The sequence below is a fragment of the Engystomops pustulosus genome, chromosome 1, assembly GCF_040894005.1.
Source record: "Engystomops pustulosus chromosome 1, aEngPut4.maternal, whole genome shotgun sequence".
NCBI lineage: Eukaryota > Metazoa > Chordata > Amphibia > Anura > Leptodactylidae > Engystomops > Engystomops pustulosus.
Genome location: NC_092411.1, coordinates 284565430 through 284588044, shown reverse-complemented (window position 1 = coordinate 284588044; position 22615 = coordinate 284565430). Strand labels below are relative to the sequence as shown.

At 44.7% G+C, this 22615-nt stretch overlaps 1 pseudogene; it reads right to left on the bottom strand.

The window, feature by feature from the left end:
• Positions 1-6066: 6066 nt before the first annotated feature.
• On the bottom strand, positions 6067-6780 carry LOC140127128 (protein lifeguard 1-like; annotated as a pseudogene).
• Positions 6781-22615: the final 15835 nt, after the last annotated feature.

Sequence of the window (22615 nt, the reverse complement as noted above, 5' to 3'; positions counted from 1 at the left end):
ATTTTATAATTGTAGATCCAGACAATTTTTTTTTGTCCCAGTGACAATTGGAGTTTCAACATTTTTTGCTGTAATAAGACAAAGGATAATCAATAAAGCTTCATTATAGACACCTTACAGCTGATCACAGCAGCCTGGGACTATAGTAATGTATCCAGAGATCTTCAGCAGAAGTCACTGGGGGCAGAAAGGTCCATCTTTAACTAGGGGTCGTCTGTAAGTTGGGTGTTCTTAAGTAGCAGACTGCCTGTATTTACAAAGTGGAAACTAAGAATGTCAACACTCAACTTGCTATAGTTACCTCTATAGTCTGTGATGTACAGGGAAAGTTGTGTATACTTAATAACTTCTGGCCGTGTCTCATCATCTCTTAAGTTCATGGGGCAGGTGTAAATGCTTGGATTTAACTTGATACGACCGTCCACTGACTTTAAATGTTGGGAAGCGCAGGTCTCGAGTCTGCAGCGTCATCTTTCACCATTGCTGCAGTTTCCCCTGCTCCTGCAGGACGGTTCTTTGACTGTCAGTTTATTACCGCTTCTACCTTCTCTTTTCATCAATAAGTAGCCTGAAAACTATGTTTTGCCTCCCATAAGTTAATGTCTTCACCTTCTATGTCAGTAAGTTACTTTTGTGATTTGCTGCATTTTCGAAATTGTATAGCCTCACTCAGAATATAACAAGCACATAAAAAGGAATTCTTGCACACTTGGTATTTATATGATATTTTTTATTTATCAATGCTTTAACCAGGTTCAGTATAATATCATATTGATTTTCTATTTCCTGTTACAGCTGTATATCGGCCGATACATATAGCCCCCCTCCTGCTGTCATGGTTTGTATCGGTAATGACTAGTAGAGTGGGACTACATGTATTGTCTGATACTTACTTGATGTGGTCCTCAGAAATCATCTGGAACTGAAAAGAGAAAGTACTAATAATACAGATTAAACAATGTCAATCTATTTCATGGGTTAAACAATAATGTGACCATCTAATAATGTTAAAAAGTTGCAGAGTTTTTTTTTTTTTTACTTTTTGAGAAGGTTTCCACAAAATGTGGTAGCATTTTTTTTAAAAAAAAACTTGATTTATTAAAATGAAGAATCCAGCAGATGCATAGTGATACATAAGTATGAACCACAATTAAGAAAGACGTGATAAAGTGTCACTTGGCACATAGATTATACGTGGTAATACAAATGATACACAAAAAAAACTCATTCCCATGAGAATTAGCCACAGATTTCCCTAAAACCAGTCAACACAAGTGAACTAAAGAAATCAGTGATTTCTGAAAAAGTCAATCTGGGCCATGGAGGATTTAACTGTGTATTGGGTAAGAGAAGATTTGCACCAAAACCTTATAAGGGACTTATCTGGGTATCAACTGCCCTTATACGCTAAACGGTTAAACAAGAGTATGCAATTAACTAATTTCCTCCACATGAAGAGAGTCGGGGGCCATCCATAATTTTTATGCCATTTAGTCGACTTGTGAAAGGTGTCTGGGAAGTGGATATGTTTAAGGGGTATTCTCATTTCGGCAAATTAATGCTATTGTTTGCATGATGAAAAATTATACTTTTTGTATCAGTTCCTCACAGTTTTCCTGGTCTCTACGGGAAGTGTCTAGGTCAGTGGACAGAAATCTGGTCACACAGGTGCACAGCTCGTTATATAACAGAGAGTAATCAGAGCTGTGTGATATAACGAGCCGTGCACCTGTGTGACCATGGTCAGATTTCTTTTCACTGTAAATAAACATAGAAGGTTTCTATAGAATGACAGAAAGCAGTGATCTAGAAAACCGTGAGGAAGTGATACAGAAAGTATATTGGAAATTTATTTAGCTTTTTCATTATTCAAACAATAACATTTATTTTACTGAAATGGGAACACCCCTTTAAGCCTTTCTAGTTGTATGTACACTAGATTTAGCAAATCTGTTGTTTAAAAGTTAATGTAAATAATTGAAAATCAATGTGAGTAGGAAAGTGAGTAAATCTTAGAAATTCTGGACAATACCGTGCAAAAATTGACAACCTGCCGACAACCTTAAAAAACTCCCATTGTGATATATTTTTCCCTGTGATACTAATGTAGGTCAGTTCACTAGACAGAGTGATCACAAAACTTGTAAGAAACATCACACAGAAAGCCCATGACTTGTTTAGTGTGTGACTAGTGAACAATGAAAACTTGCTACAGTTTAGTGATGAACAGACCCCTAAGAATTCGGCTTCAGCCAATTTGTTGGCAACTGTTTAAATGCGACTTACATTTAAATGGCTGGGGCCGCAATTCACTAACATGCTGTGTGGTGCAGAGCGCCTCTATTCTGTTGAGGATGGCAGTTAAGGATGGCCAGTGGCGACTATAGAGTTGACGCCTATTATTAGTGACAGCACCAATCACAGGCATAAACAGTGGAGGGGGGGGGGGGGGGGGTAGGTTCAGCAGAATCCAGACCCAGAATTGAACTTCTATAGAATGGTCTGCTCAACACAATTAATGATGTGTCAAGAATAGATAGTTATATTTATTCAATTTGCATTTCTGCAAGCAAAGGTCTTTAGACCAAATTGGGAAAATGGAAAAAATATATAAAATAAAATTTAACTTTTCTTGTATTCGTTTTTTTAAAAAACAGAGTAAAGTCTGTGTCTATCACTTTACTGGGGTATATGTGCTGAACCGAACAATCTTAAAAGTTTTTGTGGTGGTAGTGGGTTAGTAGTAATAATTAGTAATAATAAGTGTTATGACACTTTATGGGGAGAACGTACTGTGCTGTAACGATAGGGTGTGTGTTAGTGACCACTCTTTTGCCTCTACCAGGGAGGGGAGATGCCTCTCCGACTCTGGTTGTGGGTACTGCTGGGCTAGTATGGACCTCTAAGATTGTCCCAATGGTCAGTGGTGTCCCCAAAGGGAACCACTAGTTGATGAGATATGTTACTTGTCCTCTCTATAATTAGCAGTCACACAGTTGCTGGTACATATTGCTCAACCTCTCTATGGCTCGCAGTCACACATGCTCAATTGCTAGAGGTGGTTTAGAGTTCACATACACACATTAGTAAACTTGCTAGCAAGTAGCTAACTCCAATCCTGCTGCTGTTATTATTCCTGATTGGTACGAGATAAAGGTCTTGGGATCTAGCACTACGTCTCCTGAAGTGTTCAACTAACTGTATGAGTTCTTGATCAGATCCTAACATATGTCGCTGCAGTCCGACACATTTGGACCATTGGACATCCCACTACTTTCCAACACAATTATCTTAAAAAAATAAGTCGCTCAATCAGCCCCCCCGACATGTTTCGCCATAAACTGGCGTCCTCAGGGGGTATCAGGGCTGAACTGATGAAGAATAGATAGTTGTCACGAGTGCTCCTGTGACCCATATCCTGGGTCACAGGCACACCCATGTGCTTCCCTGTTCACCTGGAGCCAGCCTGCACTATAACTTACTATCTCTGGCTTTAGCGGCGGTCTCTGCCATCTGACTCGCATGTCCCTGTCTCCTGGGGGCGTGCGCCGGCCGCCTGACCTAATAATTTCCCACCCCTTCTTGTGTCCCCCTGCTGGATATTTGTGCTTCTATGCCTGAAAGAAAGCTGTGTTCCTTGCTGTGTGCGTTTATCTTGATTTCTGGTTGTGACCTCGATTCCGTTCCTGACTTCGCTCCTGTGCTGCCTGTCCTGACCTCCTGCCTGTCCCTGACTTCGTCTCTGCCTCACGATTCTGCACTTAGCCTTGGCTGCCACCATGGACAAAGTCACACCTGTGGAACGACCTGGTGGTACCACGCCGCAGCAAGTCCAACCCGCTTTACGTCCGTGATGGTCCAGTGCATCCACTACCCCTGGTTTCTAACAAGAGTACCTATTTTGCTAGTACAATAACTGAACCACAAAAGGGATGAAAATTCCCAGTACTTTTATATTTTGTGGCATTTTTAGGTGGAGCTTTAATGGGTTTTTTTCTGCTTTTGATCTAGAAAATGGGTAGGTCACCATGATGATTAGGACTAATGCTCCATGAACACGACTGTAATTGGAAGTCGCATGGAAGCCCTCATACAGGTCTGTTACACTTGGTCACAGAAAGGTGTTGTATCACATGACTCTGATTATTCTCTGTGATAAAAACGTCTTATGTACCTGTGTATCCTTCACAAGATTGCATATACAGTATACAGTATGGCAGTATATGGGGATTTTCCGCCTCATTCATTACAATGTGCAAATCGCACATTGTTATGAAATGGTTAAAATGATACAGGTCTTTGGAAGACTCAAGGCTGTCATGATGACCAATCGCCACTTTCCGATGATGTCACAGGGAGGGATGATCGTCACCAAGCTGGAGGCGATCAAAGGAATAACACCTGCAAAATGCAGCAAAGACTTACCAGCTATGGAGAGGGATCAGCACGTGAACCCTTTCCATGCACCCACACCCGACGCTAAGGGGTTAATGTCTCATCAGAAATCTGATCCCAGGATTCTTCTATACATTACCAATGTTAGTGAATACTGTTTGACTTACCTCTGTAAACAGAGATGGATGTTAGGAGCCCCAACGAAGGTGAGAATAAGCTCATTGTTACTTTTATAGCCCCCATCGTATCCACAGTGCTACACACAAAGAGCAGTGTCACATGACTACTCCCTCCTCCCACCAGAGAGAGCAGGGAGCAAAAACTCTTTCCTCTCCGCGAAACCATATCTCTAAACAACTCTATGAAATCACAGGAGAAATAAATGTATCCAGGTGACACACTTAATGCAGAGCAAGGAACACTGAGGTGGATAGCAACAAAACTTCTTCTCATAGGTAATCAAGATAATAGGCAAAGTGGTCCTTAATCCCAAGAGCTATTGATTTGTGGGGAAAAAAATTAACGAAGTTGAGCTTGGGCATGCTGGCCTGGATGGTGAGTTTTATGCTGGCGGCAATCAAAGGGTTAACACCCGCGATCGGTGCAAGCACTGATCGTGGGTGTTAGCGACGGGCGTTTGCTTCATTATGAAGCAAATGCCCGGTGAGTATGAAGAGGGCTCAGCCCGTGAGCCCTCTTCATACTCCCCCATGCGCAGCAAGACGTAAGGGTACGTCTTATTGCGCTATGGGGTTAAAGCTGCATTGCAAATATGTCTTTTTGCTTTCTCTAAGCATTTGCATTACAATATAATTGTGTGTGTTATTACTTAGCTGGCTTCATGACAGAAACTTCTGTGTAGTCCCAGGAGTTGGGATTTGGTTTGGATGCATTTCAACAACATGTGACTTGTCTGTGCTGTAGACTCCTAAGCTCTCAGCCCCCACCTGTCCCCCTGTACAGCTGCTCTTTCCAGCTCCTTCACAGATGTCACAGCCTGGTAAGCTGACATCAGTGGGAGAGGGAGGAGCTGTACAGGAGTACAAAGGTGGGAGCCAAGAGTGGAGCAGTCTGCAGCAGAGTCATTGAATTATCAAAAAAGGTATAAAAACACATTGGGGGAATTTATCAAGAGCTGGTGCATTGTGCCAGATATACTATAAGGATCTACTGAGAGGCTTCAACCACTGTGCTATAACCTTCAAACAGGAATGGGTCTACAACACATCTCTCCCTGACCACATGGCTTGGAGGTGGCTTGGATGGCACGTCGGCCAGTTTTTGCATTTCGTCACCATAAAAGGTTATAGATAACATGAATCCAGTAGGCTGGTCTGTAATGTCATTTGAATATTAAACTAAAACAACAAGAAAGAAGGTTTCCAGATATATGAATGTATTACTTTGTCTCATTCCCTTTTACACAAGTTATTTATTAAAAAAAAACTGCTACAAATTGATGCTCAATAAAAAGTAAATATAAATACAAGTATACAAATACAGGAACAGAGAATATGATCAACAGAATTATACCAAGAATGCACTGAAACTTTTACAAATTTTTATACCTGCTTTTTGATTTGTGATATTGGAGACTGCAGGGTACAGTAATGGGCACCACACACACCCCTATGTATTTAACCAGCACCTTAGTTAATCTCTGGAAAGCAATTAGCAACACAGCCCAAAGAGCTGCAGGAAGAGATGGATACTGTCCAGATAAATGTTCAGAGCAGCAAAGATATATTCCTCAGGGCTCACTGAGTATCAGTACTTTCCCACTTTGATTAACTATGTGTCTACAACTCAGTACATTCCAAAAATGATGATTCGATGCATGGATAGACAATATTCAACCGCATTGATCTGAAGATGGCAGCAAGTACCCCAACATACAACAGCACCAAAGAGCAGCCAAAAGACCCCCAGACTTCATTATGAAATCCCTCTTTGCTTGCAAAGCAAAAATGGTGAGTGACAAGTATGGTGGCTTCAATGGCCCACATCACAGCATCAGCATCAAAAAATGCTGCAAGGCATCCGAGTAAACAGGCTTCAAACACAGTAAGGGTTCCAAGTAGAATGTAGTTCAAAGTACCACAACCAGACTGAAGGTGCCATACATATATCAGATATGGGTTATGTTATGTCCACATCCTCAGTATTTGCCAAAAGGTGAACATGAGTCTAAAAGTTATAATCAGCTGGATAGTCAATGTGATGTCAAGGCTCTACTGATTGCTTGTTCGGAGAATGGGTTGCTATCCTCAAGCCTGGGTGTGTACATTGGCAGCATTTCCACATCTGGTTTGGGTCCATCTCAGCCAAGAAGGCTTTCTGTGGCTGGTCAGGAGGGGGGTAGGTGCTGTACTCAGTGGCATCCATCATTGGGGGAGGGGGTTGTATGGTGATGAGTTTGGAGGGTAGGCAGGGTTTTGAACAGGAAACAGTTGTTTGGCTGGCACTGGTGAGTGATAACAGAATACTTGAAATCTTCACTACCCCGCTAGACAGCTGGCTACAATGTTCACTAATACAATACCCTCTGCCAATGCTTCAACCTGTCTCTGTCCCAGTTCCCTAACACTAAAAGTGCAGTTTGCAGATGGAAGAGATATGGCTGAATCACTCTAGTGACACAGTTTGTTGTTAGTTTCACAAAAGGCACTCTTAATCAGCATGACAAGCACTGAACAAAAGGTTTTCAAAACACCAAGCAGGTTGTCCATCAGACTTGTCCCATGGAAGAGCAATAAGAGCCTGATCTCCGGACAAAGGTTCATCAACAACAGTTTTTCCCAGTAAGTTCCACAAGGACCTGCACCCAAATTCCAGCCCCTGGTTATCACTGAGTATGGGGTGGTGGGAATTTATTACGGTAGTATAGCAGAGGTATTCCATGAATAAAAACTTCCACAGGTCAAAGATTACACTGACGAATATATATATATATATATATATATATATATATATATATATATATATATGAATAATTATACAAAAAATATGCATGTAACAAGCAACACACATCAATTAGTGATACTTTAAGGCAATTGGGCAGATTTACTTACCCAGTCCATTCGTGATCCAGCGGTGGTTTCTCCGACACCGTTTCGGGTCTTTTAGTGATTCACTAAGGTAGTGCGCCCAATGTCCACCAGGTGTTGCTGCTGCGCTGAAGTCCGTCGGAGTTCACTGGAGTTCACCAAGCTATCCTGGGTGCAGGTAAGTGTGTGTCGAGCGACACATTTTTTTTTTAAAATACGGCGGTTTTTCTGATGGCCACGCCCCCCTCCGTTGCGTGCAACCCGGCACCGATGCGACACAATCCGATCGCGTGCGCCAAAAACCTGGGGCAATTCGGAGCAAACCTGTAATTTTCGGGAAACCTGATGAAAAAACGAGATTCGGGTCCTTAGTAAATGACCTCCAATATGTCAGTGACTGTGATAATCAGCTTACAAACTGGACATTAAATTGACAAACTCTTAACAGTTTACAGTAACTTGTTACAATACATACATGGCTCCTAGGGGCTTCCTGTGCACCAGAGATGGCAGCCCTATCTTAGTCATATGATAGGTCATGTCCATACTCATGCTGCTTTCATCTGTGCTCCAATCCTCACAAAAACTTGCCACCTTTTTAACACGTAGAACCCTACTAAATCTCTCAGACTGTGAACCAATCTGTGCAACCCCAAGTCATAGTATCCGGCTACACTCTGTAGTCATCCGTGTGCCATTAAATTCAGTGCCAGGAAGGTATAAGACAAGATCAGGACCTAAAAAAGTTTATGCAGAGTTTATATCAGACTCTAGGTTGGGTTGGACAGAATACAAACAAAGACTAAAGACTAGGGCCAATATCATAGGAGGTTTAAGATTACTGACAATTAAAAATAACAGTAAGAAAGTGAAGTGAACTTGCAGGAACACAGAACTTTTTACAGGAAAAGGCATAAATGTGACCTTAATGTTAAGGGTCGGGAAGTAAAGGTTCTCTTTATGGAGACTGCAAATTAAGGCCGCCGTGTAGGCATGTGGAGACTCAACTATCCATGGCCGTTCTACTAGGGGATTCTGGGAAAATATGAAAATAAGTTTTCCAGGAAGGGATAAGGAAAACCATGATTCTTTTAGCTATCTTGTAAGGCAGCTACCTTGACATCAAGCATGACCTACAAGAGGCCTTATGACATGATGTGGGGTTAAAACCAAACCAGTATATCTATTCCATAAGGAACAGACTCCCAACTGTAGACAGCGCTGTCCAATGTTTCCACCTGGTTGGGTCTCCTCAGTACAGTGTAGGGAACTGATTTGGCTGAGTGAGAGGTTTCTCACTGGGGTTGGGAAGTAATCGCACATCATGTGATAAGGCCTCTTGTAGGTCATGCTTGATGTCAAGGGTGTTTAAAAGGTTTCTAAAAGGAGGTGGTTTTCCTAATCTCATTCTGAAAAACCTATTTGCATATTTACCTTAATGATAAGAAAGAAAGAGATTGGCTCGGGAGAATAAATGGGGACGTGTTCTTATAGGTGTGAATACAACTTATAGAAAAGAGCGACACATACCTGGAGCTGTAGGTATCATGGCAGTCATCTGCCACAGGCATAGTATAGTTTAATAGTGTTCAGTAAATCAGAATTCTTTTTTCTCTTTTTTATTTTTTTCCCTTACAGTTCTAATATTTCCCTCACTCCTGTGACTTGTCTTATTCTTTTTTCTTTGTTAAATAAAACTTTACAGACCTAAAATAAAGCCTAGAGCAAGATATAAAGCTCCTCCTGTCACTGTCAGTGCAGTCCTGATCTTCTCATCAGAGATCTGTGTCTGTCATGTGTCTGGGGTCACAGAGGAGACTCTGTACTTATTACCTGATGTTCTGTTACAGTAAATCTCATCTTTTATGGAAACTCTGCTGGTTAGTTCTCTTGTATCTGACTCTTAGCTCCGCACAGTCACAGACCTCAGCAGCTGGATGTCATCTCACCATGAAGGATTATACATTTGAGTACAAATATTCTCAGGATGGAGACGTTATCATCGGAGGGATCTTCACTGTACATTCATGGGTGCAAAGTTGGAAATATGAAGGAGACATTTTCTCCAGACTGTTCTGCAGATAGTAAGTACCAAAAACTATGGATTAGAAATGAAGAAAACCACCGCTCCAGGATTAAGTACAATTCATGTTCTTCATTAATTACTTCATTAGCATAACGACTTCTATACTTAGGGTCCTTGTCTTTATGCATACCCCACATTTTTCTCACAATTTCGTGGTCTTATTTTAAATTCCCATCTCTGCCCAGAAGTTATTCTGCCCAGAATGTAGAAAATGGGCACAAAACATGACTCTACCAGTGTGATACATTGATTTCAGGATGTTTTTATAGGGTTTACCGTTCTCCAAACATATCACTTTTCATTTACAACAAAAAGCTCTATTTTGTTGTGTCTGTCCATAAAGTATTTTTTCAGTAACCTTCTGGCTTTTCTAGGTGGTTGTTAGTAAATTGCAGGTAGGACTCCGAATTTTTTTTCAAGAGCCGCCATCCTGTGCACCATCGTTTGCTCAATGTACTCCTGATGTTGAACTGAACTGTTATGCTAGCGTCTAGTTGCTTTAGATGTTACCTTGGCTTGCTATTGATGGAAGGGCAGTAATGTTTTTGCATTTCATTAATGTGTACAGAATCTTTATGAGTGTGGATTGGTTAGTACTAGAGATGAGCGAGCACTAAAATGCTCGGGTACTCGTTATTCGAGACGAACTTTTCCCGATGCTCGAGTGCTCGTTTCGAGTAACGAGCCCCATTGAAGTCAATGGGAGACTCGAGCATTTTTCAAGGGGACCAAGGCTCTGCACAGGGAAGCTTGGCCAAACACCTGGGAACCTCAGAAAAGGATGGAAACACCACGGAAATGGACAGGAAACAGCAGGGGCAGCATGCATGGATGCCTCTGAGGCTGCTTAATCGCACCATTATGCCAAAATTATGGGCAACAGCATGGCCATGACAGAGTGACAGAATGAAGCTAGATAGCATCTAAAACATCCAATAATTGACCCTGACACTATAGGGGACGGCACGCAGAGGCAGCGGCAGCAGCGGAAGGCTAGAGAGTGGCATGGCGACATACCCTAAATGGACTCAGGCTTCAAACCAATGGGTAGCAGAGAGGAACCAAAGAAGGTGAGCAAGAAGCGCTCAAATAATATCGGTACATGATAAAAGTTTGCCAGTATATTTTGTGGATTACACAGCAGGGTGGCGACAAAGTCAACATGGAAGCCATGAAAACAATCCAAAATTCTGCCTGACACAGCTCGTTTGATAAGGGGACGATGTATGGAGGCAGTGAACTAGTAGTAGATTAAAGGTACTGCAGTTAAAACTATGTTAGTTGGTTCTTGGCATGGAGCTGGCGCTCCGCTGCCAGGCGAGCTTTCGCCAATCCAAGCCCCTGTCTCTAGGCTACTCCCCAAACAGCACTTCTAAGAACCTTTCGGATAAGATCAAGTGTAGTAGCGTTCTTATAAGTTTGGGATATGGCGGGTGAGGGGAATGTAAACATCTGCGCAAGAAGCGCTGAAATAATATCCGTAAATGAAAAAAGTTTTCCAGTATATTTTGTGGCTTACACAGCAGGGTGGCGACAAAGTTAACAAGTTTGTTGTGGAATGCCCTGCAATAGCTCTTGGGCGGTGTGCCTTTTATCACCTAGGCTCAGCAGTTTGAGCACCGCCTGCTGTCGCTTAGCAACGGCACTGCTGCTGTGCCTAGAGCTACCGACTGATGGCGCCATGCCCACGGATGGTAATTCGGAGGAGGAGGAGGTGGAGGAGGGGTGGGAGGATTTGGAGGTATAGTAGGCCTTTGAGACCTGGACCGAGGTAGGCCCCGCAATCCTCTGCGTCGGCAGTATATGACCAGCCCCAGGGTCAGACTCGGTCCCAGCCTGCACCAAGTTAAGTGTAGTAGCGTTCTTATAAGTTTGGAATATGGCGGGTGAGGGGAATGTAAACAGATGCGCAAGAAGCGCATGATGCGCATGGAGCTGGCGCTCCGCTGCTAGGCGAGCTTTCGCCAATCCAAGCCCCTGTCTCTAGGCTACTCCCCAAACAGCACTTCTAAGAACCTTTTGTATAAGATCAAGTGTAGTAGCGTTCTTATAAGTTTAGGATATGGCGGGTGAGGGGAATGTAAACAGATGCGCAAGAAGCGCATGATGCGCATGGAGCTGGCGCTCCGCTGCTAGGCGAGCTTTCGCCAATCCAAGCCCCTGTCTCTAGGCTACTCCCCAAACAGCACTTCTAAGAACCTTTTGTATAAGATCAAGTGTAGTAGCGTTCTTATAAGTTTAGGATATGGCGGGTGAGGGGAATGTAAACAGATGCGCAAGAAGCGCTGAAATAATATCCGTAAATGGTAAAAGTTTGCCAGTGTATTTTGTGGATAACACAGCAGGGTGGCGACAAAGTTAACAACTTTGATGTGGAATCCATGAAAACAACCCAAATTTCGGCCTGACAAACCTCGTTTGATAAAGGGACGATGTATGGAGGCAGCTATATGGACGACTTTTGGAGGTAGCAATGGAGACAACGTGTGGAGGCTGCTATGGAGACAATTCAATTTGGATAGTGCCTGTATGTGGCAGTCCAAAAAATTTTTCAAACCAGAGGAGCAGGTAGGTGGCCCTCCAGAAAAATGGAATAGATTGAGTGCCTGTATGTGGCAGTCCAAAAAATTTTTCAAACCAGAGGAGCAGGTAGGTGGCCCTCCAGAAAAATGGAATAGATTGAGTGCCTGTATGTGGCAGTCCAAAAAAGTTTTCAAACCAGAGGAGCAGGTAGGTGGCCCTCCAGAAAAATGGAATAGATTGAGTGCCTGTATGTGGCAGTCCAAAAAAGTTTTTAAACCAGAGGAGCAGGTAGGTGGCCCTCCAGAAAAATGGAATAGATTGAGTGCCTGTATGTGGCAGTCCAAAAAAGTTTTTAAACCAGAGGAGCAGGTAGGTGGCCCTCCAGAAAAATGGAATAGATTGAGTGCCTGTATGTGGCAGTCCCAAAAAATTGTTTAAAACAGAGGACCGGAAAGGTGGCCCTCCAGAAAAATTGAATAGATTGAGTGCCTGTATGTGGCACTCCCAAAAATTGTTTAAAACAGAGGACCGTGTCGGTGGCCCTCCAGAAAAATTAAATGCATAAAGTACTATACCTAGAGCCAGTGGGCCCTGTCAAAAAACAGCCAGTTTCCTCTGCTTTACTGTAGAAAGAGGAGGAGAAGGAGGAAAATGAGGAGGAGGAGGAGTGGATAAATTATTCAGGTTGAGCTTCCTTCACCTGCTGGAGATTTGAAATTAGGAGAAATCCATGCTTTATTCATCTTGATAAGCGTCAGCCTGTCAGCGCTGTCAGTCGACAGGCGTGTACGCTTATCGGTGATGATGCCACCAGCTGCACTGAAAACCCGCTCGGACAAGACGCTAGCGGCAGGGCAGGCAAGAACCTCCAAGGCGTAGAGCGCCAGTTCGTGCCACATGTCCAGCTTTGAAACCCAGTAGTTGTAGGGAGCTGTGTGATCATTTAGGACGATGGTATGGTCAGCTACGTACTCCCTCACCATCTTTCTGTAAAGATCAGCCCTACTCTGCCGAGACTGGGGACAGGTGACAGTGTCTTGCTGGGGTGACATAAAGCTGGCAAAAGCCTTGTAAAGCGTACCCTTGCCAGTGCTGGACAAGCTGCCTGCTCGCCTACTCTCCCTCGCTACTTGTCCCGCAGAACTACGCACTCTGCCGCTAGCGCTGTCAGAAGGGAAATACTGTTTCAGCTTGTGCACCAGGGCCTGCTGGTATTCATGCATTCTCACACTCCTTTCCTCTCCAGGGATGAGAGTGGAAAGATTTTGCTTGTACCGTGGGTCCAGGAGAGTGAACACCCAGTAATCGGTGCTGGAATAAATTCTTTGAACGCGAGGGTCACGGGATAGGCAGCCTAGCATGAAATCTGCCATATGCGCCAGAGTACCAACGCGTAAGAATTCACTCCCCTCACTGGCCTGACTGTCCATTTCCTCCTCCTCCAACTCCTCCAACTCCTCTTCTTCTGCCCATACACGCTCAACAGTGTAGGACTCAACAATGGTCCCCTCTTGTGTCTCGCCAACATTCTCCTCCTCTTCCTCCTCATCCTCCTCCACCTCCACCTCCTCCGATATGCGCTGAGAAACAGACCTAAGGGTGCTTTGGCTATCAACAAGGGAATCTTCTTCCCCTGTCTCTTGTGAGGAGCGCAAAGCTTCCGACTTCATGCTGACCAGAGAGTTTTTCAACAGGCCAAGCAGCGGGATGGTGAGGCTGATGATGGCGGCATCGCCACTGACCATCTGTGTTGACTCCTCAAAGTTACTCAGCACCTGACAGATATCAGACATCCACGTCCACTCCTCATTGTAGACTTGAGGAAGCTGACTGACCTGACTACCAGTTCTGGTGGAAGTTGACATCTGGCAGTCTACAATCGCTCGGCGCTGCTGGTAAACTCTGGATAACATGGTCAGTGTTGAATTCCACCTCGTGGGCACGTCGCACAACAGTCGGTGAGCGGGCAGTTGGAGGCGGCGCTGCGCTGCCCTGAGAGTGGCAGCATCTGTGCTGGACTTCCTGAAATGCGCACAGATGCGGCGCACCTTCGTGAGCAAATCAGACAGATTGGGGTATGTCTTGAGGAAACGCTGAACTATCAGATTTAACACATGGGCCAGGCATGGCACATGTGTCAGTCTGCCGAGTTGCAGAGCCGCCACCAGGTTACGGCCGTTGTCACACACAACCATGCCTGGCTTCAGGTTCAGCGGTGCCAGCCACAGATCAGTCTGCGCCGTGATGCCCTGTAATAGTTCTTGGGCGGTGTGCCTTTTATCGCCTAGGCTCAGCAGTTTGAGCACCGCCTGCTGTCGCTTAGCGACGGCACTGCTGCTGTGCCTAGAGCTACCGACTGATGGCGCCATGCCCACGGATGGTCGTTCGGAGGAGGAGGTGGAGGAGGGGTGGGAGGAGGAGGAGGCATAGTAGGCCTCAAACACCTGGACCGAGGTAGGCCCCGCAATCCTCGGCGTCGGCAGTATATGACCAGCCGCAGGGTCACACTCGGTCCCAGCCTCCACCAAGTTAACCCAATGTGCCGTCAGAGATATATAGTGGCCCTGCCCGGCAGCACTCGTCCACGTGTCCGTGGTCAGGTGGACCTTGTCAGAAACGGCGTTGGTCAGGGCACGGATTATGTTGTCTGACACGTGCTGGTGCAGGGCTGGGACGGCACATCGGGAAAAGTAGTGGCGGCTGGGGAGCGAATACCGAGGGGCGGCCGCCGCCATGAGGCTGCGAAAGGCCTCGGTCTCTACTAGCCTATAGGGCAGCATCTCCAGGCTTAGCAATCTGGAAATGTGCACATTAAGGGCTTGGGCGTGCGGGTGGGTTGCACTATATTTGCGTTTCCGCTCCAGCGTCTGGGGTATGGAGAGCTGAACGCTGGTGGATGCTGTGGAGGATCGTGGAGGTGACGATGGGGTTTTTGTGGCAGGGTCCTGGGCAGGGGGCTGACTATCAGCTGACACAGGGGAAGGAGCAGTGGTGTGCACGGCCGGAGGTGAACGCGCTTGTTGCCACTGAGTGGGGTGTTTAGCATTCATATGCCTGCGCATACTGGTGGTAGTTAAGCTAGTAGTGGTGGAACCCCTGCTGATCCTGGTTTGGCAAATGTGGCACACCACAGTCCGTCGGTCATCCGGTGTTTCCTTAAAGAACCTCCAGACTTCTGAAAATCTAGCCCTCGCCGCAGGAGCCCTCGCCACGGGAGCTTCACTAGTTGACACATTTGGCGCTGATGCACCAGCTCTGGCCCTGCCTCTCCGTCTGGCCCCACCACTGCCTCTTCCAACCTGTTCAGGTCGAGGACTCTCCTCCGTCTCAGAAGCACTGTGTTCACCCGGCCTCTCAACCCAGCTTGGGTCTGTCACCTCATCATCCTCCGATCCCTCAGTCTGCTCCCCACTCGGACTTCCTGCCCTGACAACAACTTCCCCACTGTCTGACAACCGTGTCTCCTCATCGTCGGACACCTCTTTACACACTTCTTCCACTACGTCAACAAGGTCATCATCACCCACAGACTGCGACTGGTGGAAAACCTGGGCATCAGAAAATTGCTCATCAGCAACCGGACAAGTGGTTTGTGACTGTGGGAAGGGTCCAGAAAACAGTTCCTCAGAGTATGCCGGTTCAAATGGCAAATTTTGCTGGGAGGGGGCAGACTGGGGGGGAGGAGGCTGAGGTGCAGGAGCTGGAGGAGTGCCGATTTCGGTGACATGGGTGGACTGCGTGGAAGACTGACTGGTGGACAAATTGCTCGAAGCATTGTCGGCAATCCACGACATCACCTGTTCGCACTGTTCTGGCCTCAACAGTGCTCTACCACGAGTCCCAGTAACTTCAGACATGAACCTAGGGAGTGTAGCTCTGCGGCGTTCCCCTGCTCCCTCATAAGCAGGTGGTGTCTCACCCCGCCCAGGACCACGGCCTCTGACCCCTGCAGTAGTTGGACGCCCACGTCCCCGCCCTCGTCCTCTACCCCTAGCCCTCGGGTTAAACATTTTGAAAATGAGAGTTATAACTTGTATTTTTTTTTTAACTTTTTTTTTTTTTTTTGTGTTTTTTAGTTTTTAAAACCAAACGATGCTATCCTATTGCTACTAGCCAAGTATTACAGCACACTACTATGCCAGATGAGATGACGCTGAGTTATGAAAAAAATAAACGTAAAATAAAAAAGGAAATGGCAGACTGTGCCTAGTTGAAATACAACCCCGGGCCCTAATAAATTTTCCCACTTCGGTCTTTGCGATGGATATGTGCGTCACTAAAACACAGTGGTCGCAAGTCTGACTCCAAATTGCTCCCAATTTGATAGTAGATGCACTGCAGCAAGTACAGCCACCAGCAGATCAACCAGAAATCAAATATATATAACGCTACTGTAGGCGTAATTAAGACGTTTGTATTCTCCTATGGCTATTTTCTAGCCAAGTATTACAGCACACTACTATGCCAGATGAGATGACGCTGAGTTATGAAAAAAATAAACGTAAAATAAAAAAGGAAATGGCAGACTGTGCCTAGTTGAAATACAACCCCGGGCCCTAATAAATTTTCCCACTTCGGTCTTTGCGATGGATATGTGCGTCACTAAAACACAGTGGTCGCAAGTCTGACTCCAAATTGCTCCCAATTTGATAGTAGATGCACTGCAGCAAGTACAGCCACCAGCAGATCAACCAGAAATCAAATATATATAACGCTACTGTAGGCGTAATTAAGACGTTTGTATTCTCCTATGGCTATTTTCTAGCCAAGTATTACAGCACACTACTATGCCAGATGAGATGACGCTGAGTTATGAAAAAAATAAACGTAAAATAAAAAAGGAAATGGCAGACTGTGCCTAGTTGAAATACAACCCCGGGCCCTAATAAATTTTCCCACTTCGGTCTTTGCGATGGATATGTGCGTCACTAAAACACAGTGGTCGCAAGTCTGACTCCAAATTGCTCCCAATTTGATAGTAGATGCACTGCAGCAAGTACAGCCACCAGCAGATCAACCAGAAATCAAATATATATAACGCTACTGTAGGCGTAATTAAGACGTTTGTATTCTCCTATGGCTATTTTCTAGCCAAGTATTACAGCACACTACTATGCCAGATGAGATGACGCTGAGTTATGAAAAAAATAAACGTAAAATAAAAAGAAACTGGCAGACTGTGCCTAATTGAAATACAACCCCGGGCCCTAATAAATTTTCCCACTTCGGTCTTTGCGATGGATATGTGCGTCACTAAAACACAGTGGTCGCAAGTCTGACTCCAAATTGCTCCCAATTTGATAGTAGATGCACTGCAGCAAGTACAGCCACCAGCAGATCAACCAGAAATCAAATATATATAACGCTACTGTAGGCGTAATTAAGACGTTTGTATTCTCCTATGGCTATTTTCTAGCCAAGTATAACAGCACACTACTATGCCAGATGAGATGACGCTGAGTTATGAAAAAAATAAACGTAAAATAAAAAGAAACTGGCAGACTGTGCCTAATTGAAATACAACCCCGGGCCCTAATAAATTTTCCCACTTCGGTCTTTGCGATGGATAAGTGCGTCACTAAAACACAGTGGTCGCAAGTCTGACTCCAAATTGCTCCCAATTTGATAGTAGATGCACTGCAGCAAGTACAGCCACCAGCAGATCAACCAGAAATCAAATATATATAACGCTACTGCAGGCGTAATTAAGACGTTTGTATTCTCCTATGGCTATTTTCTAGCCAAGTATTACAGCACACTACTATGCCAGATGAGATGACGCTGAGTTATGAAAAAAATAAACGTAAAATAAAAAGAAACTGGCAGACTGTGCCTAATTCTACTCAAACCCCTAATAAATTTTCCCACTTTGGTGTTTGAGGTGGATATGTGTGTCACTAATAGCTAAACACAACGGTAGCAAGTCCCCCTGCTAATTCCTCACAATATGGTACTAGCTGCAAATAAAAAAAAAAAAAAATTATAACGTTATTGTAGCCCTAAGAAGGGCTGTTGGGTTCTTTAAGAATCACTCCTGCCTAACAGTAAGCTAATAGAACACCCTAACGCTTTCCCTGAGCAGCAGCAGCTCTCTCCCTAGCGGCATCCAGACAGAGAATGATCCGAGCAGCGCGGGCAGCGGCTAGTCTATCCCAGGGTCACCTGATCTGGCCAGCCAACCACTGCTATCTACGTGTAAGGGTACCACGTCATGCTGGGTGGAGTGCAGAGTCTCCTGGCTTGTGATTGGCTCTGTTTCTGGCCGCCAAAAAGCAAAACGGCGGGAGCTGCCATTTTCTCGAGCGGGCGAAATACTCGTCCGAGCAACGAGCAGTTACGAGTACGCTAATGCTCGATCGAGCATCAAGCTCGGACGAGTATGTTCGCTCATCTCTAGTTAGTACAAATTGGATTAGGCGCAACACCTTAGCCCAATCATGGCTGCCAGAACTAGATGCAGTGGGCATTTCTAAACACTAATTGGAAAAGTGCAAATTTTAGCCAAAACAGTGCGAAATGGGACCCACACTCATGGAAAAGTTAGCACTTAGTAATACAGGACACTCTTAAGATAATGGAAAACTTTTATGTTAAAATTCAATGCTACTGGTCATAACGTCTTGGACCTCAAGGTCCATCTGCCCTTTTTGTAAAGATGTTGTGATACCCTCCTGACCAACAGAAAACGGCAAAAATAGGACAGATAGTCACCAAAATGTATATACCGGTATTTATATATATATATATTTTTTTTATTCATTTGTCAGAAAAGGGATAGATTAATTAAAAAATCTTTGTACATTTTGGCACCTATCTTTCCTATTTTTGTTGTTTTTTATCTCTTGACTAATAATGGATGTTGTCCAGGATCTAGAACCATGTGTGGCCAGGTAATGTGTAACCAGGTAATTTCCCACCTGTGGGCTATACCTTTCATTGAAAAACTACTCTATGAAAGCACAATTTTTCTCACATTTTCTTCTCTGTATCCAATAATAATAATCCAATAGTCACAGAGCACCCACTAGCCAATAGTCACAGAGCACCCAGTAGAGAATAGCGATGGAGCCTGTAATAGACAATAGTCCTGCAGGGCACACAAGAATATTTATTTGGTATATTTTTCTGAAAGTGTCTAGCCAGTAGCAGTATATTGTATAAGTGATCAGACCCTCAAGGGTTTAAGAAAAACCCTAGTAAAATAAAATAAAAACTTTAAAAAAAAGTTTAAAGCATTTTTAAAAACCTAAAAGTTCAAATCACAGCCCTTTCCTCAGAACACAAATACACATAAACAATTTTGTTCATAAACAAGATTTTTTTTTTTTAAAAAAGGTTTGAAGTTCATAAAATCTGTTAAAACTTAATTAAACCTATATATATTTGGCATTCACCTAGATTATGCCAACCCAAAAAATAAAATAAAGGTGTCAATCACGGAGCACAAAATTAGTTTTTTTTGCTATTTCACCCCATTTGGATTTTTTTCCAGCTTTGCAGTGCATGGCAGGAATATAAAATACCACCAGTAGAAAGTAGAATTTAGTACACAGAAAATACAGCTCTGTACATGGGGGAGTGAAAAACTGAAAAAAGTCTAAATGGGAAAAGTCTAAGAGAGACCCACTTAAGATATTACTCATAACCACTCATATTCTGCCGCCTATTAAAGTTATTATTACAAGACATTGGAAAGAAACGGTAAGGCCTGATATTAGGGAGGTTATTACACAAATCAACAGGGCATGTAGTATGAAAAAACTATCTCACTCCAAACAAATAAGTGCAGCGAATTTAGAACAAAATGTACTTTCATTTACTTACCCGGTCCTGTCGCGATCCCCGATCCGGACTGTCCGGCGAGGATGAAGTCCGGCGCGATTAACCAACATTGTGCGCCCGAGATCCTGCATGTGTCGCTTCCCCTGCTGAGGTCCGCCGGAGTTCACCTTCTTCCTGGTGCATGTGAGCGATGTCTTGCGACACAATTTGTTATGTTAAATCCCATGCGTTGTCCGAATCTGTCGGATCGCCCGATGGAACGCCCCCCGATTTGTGTCGCATGAAAGCCGGCGGCGATGCACCAGAATCCGATTGTGTGCGCAAAAAACCCCTTTAAAATGCGGAGCAACGCTGAAATCGCGAGAAAATCGACGACAATGCACTCCTCAGACCCTTAGTATATGAGCCCCAATGGGTCCATACTAGAGATGTTCGAACATACTCGTCCGAGCTTGATGCTCGTTCGAGCATTAGCGTACTCGAAACTGCTCGTTGCTCAGACTAATACTTCGTCCGCTCGAGAAAATGGCATCTCCCGCCGTTTTGCTTTTTGGCGGCCAGAAACAGAGCCAATCACAAGCCAGGAGACTCTGCACTCCACCCAGCATGACGTGGTACCCTTACACGTCGATAGCAGTGGTTGGCTGGCCAGATCAGGTGACCCTGGAATAGACTAGCCCCTGCCCGCGCTGCTCGGATCATTCTGTGTCTGGATGCCGCTAGGGAGAGAGCTGCTGCTGGTCAGGGAAAGCGTTAGGGTGTTCTATTAGAATAGTGTTAGGCAGGAGTGATTCTACAAGAACCCAACAGCCCTTCCTAGGGCTACAATAACGTTATACATTTTTTTTTTATTTGCTTGTGGCTGGGCTTGCTGGCACTAGTAGTGCAGCTAGTACCATATTGTGAGGAATTTGCAGGGGGACTTGCTACCGTTGTGTTTAGCTCTTAGTGACACATATCCACCTCAAACACCAAAGTGGGACAATTTATTAGGGGTTTGAGTAGAATTAGGCAGAGTCTGCTGATTTATTTTTTTTTTAACTTTATTTCATTTTATAGCTCAAACTCATCTTGCAAAGCAGTGTGCTTTCAGTGTAGGCTACAAAATAGCCTTGTTGATAGCCAAAGCACCCTTAGGTCTGTTTCTCAGCGCATATCGGAGGAGGTGGAGGAGGATGAGGAGGAAGAGGAGGAGAATGTTGGCGAGACAGAAGAGGGGACCATTGTTCAGTCCTTCACTGTTCAGCGTGTATGGGCAGAAGAAGAGGAGTTGGAGGAGGAGGAAATTGAGGAAGTGAGGGGAGTGAATTCTTGCGCATTGGGACTCTGGCACATATGGCAGATTTCATGCTAGGCTGCCTATCCCATGACCATCGCGTTCAAAGAATTTATTCCAGCACCGATTATTGGGTATTCACTCTCCTGGACCCACGGTACAAGCAAAGTCTTTCCACTCTCATCCCTGGAGAGGAAAGGAGTGTGAGAATGCATGAATACCAGCAGGCCCTGAAACAGTATTTCCCTTCTGACAGCGCTAGCGGCAGAGGGCGTACTTCTGCAGGACAAGTAGCAAGGGAGAGTAGGCGAGCAGGCAGCTTTTCCAGCACTGGCAGGGGTACGCTTTACAAGGCCTTTGCCAGTTTTATGTCACCCCAGCAAGACACTGTCATCTGTCCCCAGTCTCGGCAGAGTAGGACTGATCTTTACAGAAAGATGGTGAGGGAGTACGTAGCTGACCATACCATCGTCCTAAATGATCACACAGCTCCCTACATCTACTGGGTTACAAAGCTGGACATGTGGCACGAACTGGCGCTGTACGCCTTGGAGGTTCTTGCCTGCCCTGCCGCTAGCGTGTTGTCCGAGCGGGTTTTCAGTGCAGCTGGGTGCATCATCACCGATAAGCGTACACGCCTGTCGAATGACAGCGCTGACAGGCTGATGCTTATCAAGATGAATAAAGCCTGGATTTCTCCGGATTTTCATTCTCCACCAGGTGAAAGAAGCTCAACCTGAATAATGTATGCACTCCTCCTCCTCATTGTCCTCCTTCTCCTCCTCTTTGTACACTAAAGCATAGGAAACCGGCAACCTACCCGGTCCTCTGTTTTAAGCAATTTTTGGGAGTGCCACATACAGGCACTCAATCTATTTAATTTTTCTGGAGGACCACCTACCTGCTCCTCTGGTTTGAAAACTTTTTTGGACTGCCACATATAGGCACTCAATTTATTTAATTTTTCTGGAGGACCACCTACCTGCTCCTCTGGTTTGAAAACTTTTTTGGACTGCCACATACAGGCACTATCCAAATTAAATTGTCTCCATAGCAGCCTCCACATGTCGTCTTTTTAGCTGGCTCCACACGTTGTCTCCATTGCTACCTCCACACGTCATCGCCATAGCTGCCTCCAAAAGTCGTCCATATAGCTGCTTCCATACATTGTCTCCTTATCAAACAAACTGTGTCAGGCAGAATTTTGGGTTGTTTTCATGGATTCCACATCAAACTTGTTAACTTTGTCGCCACCCTGCTGTGTAATCCACAAAATAGCGCTTCTTGCACATCTGTTTACATTCCCCTCACCCGCCATATCCCAAACTTATAAGAACGCTACTACACTTGATCTTATACAAAAGGTTCTTAGAAGTGCTGTTTGGGGAGTAGCCTAGAGACATGGGCTTGGATTGGCGAAAGCTCGCCTGGCAGCGGAGCGCCAGCTCCATCTCAAGATCCAACTAACATAGTTTTAACTGCAGCACCTTTAATCTACTACTAGTT